Genomic DNA, 4,053 nt, shown 5'->3' with positions numbered 1-4,053 from the left:
CTGAGCCACCCAGGTGCCCCAGATTATTTTTATTTTTAAATGTTTATTTATTTTTGAAGGGGGCAGAAAGGGAGACAGAGAATCCCAAGCACCGACAGTGCAGAGCCCAACACAGGGCTCAAACCCACAAACTGTGAGATCATGACCTGAGCCAAAATCAAGACTTAGATGCTTAATCTACTGAGCCACCCAGGTACCCCATGTTAGATTATTATTATTATTTTTAATATTTATTTATTTGGGGGGGGGCAGAGGATCTGAAGCCAGCTCTGTGCTGACAGCAGAGAGCCTGATGTGAGGCTTGAACTCAACAAACTGAGATCATGACCTGAGCCAAAGTTGGACACTTAAACAACTGAGCCACCCAGGTCCCCACCCCCCCCATGTTACATTTTTAAAAAAATTTTACTTATTTAAGTGATTTAAGTAATCTCTACACCCAACGTGGGCCTTGAACTCTAGACCCCAAGATCAAGAGTTGCACTCTTCAAACTGGGCCAGCCAGGCACCCCTTACGTTAAATTTTTTTAATAGGTAAGTTTTAAAAATAGGCTACTGGGGCGCCTGGGTGGCTCAGTTTGTTGAGCGTCTGACTCTTGATCTCAGCTCAGATCTTGGATCTCAGGGTCATTAGTTGAATGTGGAGCCTACTTAAAAAACAACAACAACCATAAAACATAAAATAAACAAATAAATAAAATAGGCTACTTAAAAATCCTATGGCAGGGATTAGGGGTTGGGGAGGGAGTGGCGCATGCCTGGCTAGCTTGGTTAGAAAAGCATGCAACTCTTGATCTTGGAGTTGTGAGTTTGAGCCCCACATTAGGTGTAAAGTTTACTAATAAATAAATAAACAAACTTGGAAAAAAAAAAACATAAATCTCAAAATCCTCAGGTGGGCTGGTCTCCCAGAGTGAATGGATACATCCCCAAAGCCAACCATGGTGAGGACAAGGTTTTCTTGGATGCTTTCATCTATTCTAACATGAGTGGTTTATTTTCCCATATGCCTGTCACTTTTTTTTTTTAATTTTTTTAATGTTTATTTATTTTTGAGAGAGACCGAGCACAAGAGTGGGAGGTTGCAGAGAGAGGGAGACACAGAATCCGAAGCAGGCTCCAGGCTCCAAGCTATCAGCACACAGCCTGACACGGGGCTCGAACTCACGAACTGTGAGATCATGACCTGAGCCGAAGTCTGATGCTCAACCAACTGAGCTACCCAGGTGCCCCTGCCTGTCACTTTTAATGTATCAGCAGCCCAGTCCAGTCCCTCTTCTCCTTCCACATGGAACCAGTTGCTTGGCTGTTTCCTTATGACTCCAGTTCCTCCATCCTTTAATGCAAACTTCATACCTTTATCCACTCATTCAGTCAACAGAGAACTATGATGGTTGCATGTCCTTCTAGTTGACTTCTCACTATTGTTCGTACACCCCCCTTCTACCTGACAGGTCTCTATCAGGGGATGGTTCTCCTAGGTCTTTAGTCACATCTCACATCCCCAAACCTCTGCTTTCCCTGGAATGTCCTCTCTTTTCCACCTATCTACGCTCTACTTACCCTATCTTTTCCATGAAGTCTTCCAAAATTATTCAGCCCAAGTGATCTCTCTAAATTTATAGCTCTTATGCAGAATGAGTACCATGATTTAGCTTTTTTTCTATAGGTCTTATGTTGTTCTGTCCTTGTTTTAGGAGTTAGACTTGTCCAGGTGACTCCTACTTACCTCAACTGGGAAGTCATCCGGATCCCTGTCTGATCTATATGCTATTCCTCTGGGCCCCCATAGCTCTATGCTTACTGCTAACATAACTGTTATGTTGCCACTACGCTATGATCATTATTGACTTGAAGACAGCTTAAGTCAGTTGGCTTCTAAAAAGTGCCTGGCACCTAAAAAACAAAAAGGAAATTGCCAAAACCACAGTAAGGCCGATTTCTGACAGCCTGGATAAAAGAAAGGGCTCTCCCATTAAAATACAAGTAGATCCTGGATACATTACAACAAACATAATGGTCAGCATATTGCTGGGCTCATTAGAAAGTAAGAGAAATCACTAAAGGAAGAAAAAAATAACATTAAGCTGAAACCTATATGAAGGAGTGAACAGTATTGTGAACAGAGGCTAAACCCCGGGCCTAGCCAAGGAAGGGGAGAAAACCTGGGACTCCTGAAAGAAACTGAGCCCCATGAAGGGGCTAACACAGTCCCAGGTCAGGAGCATCATTTGGCTCCTGGCAGAAGCAAATGCAAATCTTCTCTGCAGGAAAGTGCCCCCAATTTAGGCTCTCTGGATTCCCATAGATTAAGTTTAACAAAATTTGAGCTCAAAACCCCAAGATTGAAAATATACAAAGAAACAAGCTACCAGAGGCAAGAGTGAGCAGAAAACAAAACAGATTTAGATATCCAGGAAAGTTACAGAAATACAAAATAACAAACCCAACGAGTTTCAAAAATTTAGCATCATAGGGTACCACATCTCTGAGTACAAATGATTAAAGTTGAAAGTGGGTATCAAAACGGTAAAACTTTAAATATTCAGATGTTTGGAAGTTCAAAAAATTGTTCTAAATAATTCATAAATCACAAATCATAAAGGTAATTTAAATATCTTAGGACTAAGTTATAATTAAAGTAATTTACAACAGAAAAATTGGGGGGATGTAGGGAAACAGGTCCTTAAAAACTTACAGTAGAAAAAAATAACAGCTTGAAAATTAGGTTAGGTGTCAAAATTAAGATGTTATGAAAGAACATAAAATTAAATCTAAAGAAAGCAGAAAAGAGGAAATATTATAGATAATATCCATAATTAATGAAATGGAAAACAATACATAAGGGAGAGGATCAACAAAACCAAAAGTAGTAGCTGAATAAGTAAAATAACAAATTTCTGGTGCAAAGGAAGGTAAAAGTAAATAGTAGAAATGAAAAACAAAGTACATGACTACCCAGAGAGCACAGGGGGGGAAAAAAAAGGAAAAATTTTAATTAAAAAAAAAGACATGAAATTACAAAATCCTAAAAAAAAACACTTAACCTAAATTGACTCAACAAAAAATAGAAAGTCCAATCAATGGTTAAAATTTTTCCCAAAAAGGAATGCCAGGCAAAAATGGTTCAACAGTTGAGTTTTACTGATCTGATGTCAGCTCTTCCAGAGAATGAGAGGGAACAGTTCCCAACTCAGAGGATGCACAGATCAAATGAACCATCTTAGAAACTTTTTCGAAATCTTACTAAAAAAAAAAAAAAAAAAGGCACTAACAGGTACAAGAATGTTCATAGCAACACTGTTTGTAATAGCAAAAAAATGGAAACAACCCAAATGTCCAGTAATAGGTGAATGTGTAGAATACAGGTGAAAAATGAGCATTATAGCTACTTACAACATAGATGAATCTTAAAAATAGTGTTAGGTGAAAAACTGCAGGGGACTATTAGAGCACAAAATTTTTGTAAAGCTAAAAAAGCAAAACTGAATATTTTAAAAGAATATTATATGTATATGGTTAAATATAGAGATACACATATATTTGTGTGTGTGTGTGTGTATGTAGGTAACTAATAAACACAAAGTTAAGGACCGTGGTTATGGTCGGGGGAGAGGCAGCAGAATAGGCCAGGGTAGGAACACAAGAAACTCAACGGTATTTCTAATGTTTTAATGCATAATTTGAGTGATGGGTCAAAGGTATTCACTTAATTATGTTTCATAATTTATTCATGTTAAATATATTCTTTATATATATCAAATATTACATATTATAATTTTAAAAAATATGCTGTGGTGGAAATGAAGTCTCCCTGAAAGAAAATTTATTTCCTGGGCAGAACCAGATTCCCTGACAGAAGCTACCCTACGCAGAAGACAAAGTAGGTCCTCAGTAAATATTGGTTTACTGCTTTTCCAAAGGAGAACATAAGGTCTGGGTTCCCTTACTATTGGTGCTGATCTGCAGAGCTACCTCCTGCCACACACCTAGCCTAAACCCCACAACCCTGGCCAAGTCCTGACACATGTATGACAAGAGACTGACACCTGG

Source organism: Lynx rufus, unplaced genomic scaffold, assembly GCF_022079265.1.
Source record: "Lynx rufus isolate CCGP_SWC_20201006 ecotype Redwood Valley unplaced genomic scaffold, mLynRuf1.p SCAF_2, whole genome shotgun sequence".
Taxonomy (NCBI): Eukaryota; Metazoa; Chordata; class Mammalia; order Carnivora; family Felidae; genus Lynx; species Lynx rufus.
This window is presented reverse-complemented; position numbering follows the sequence as displayed.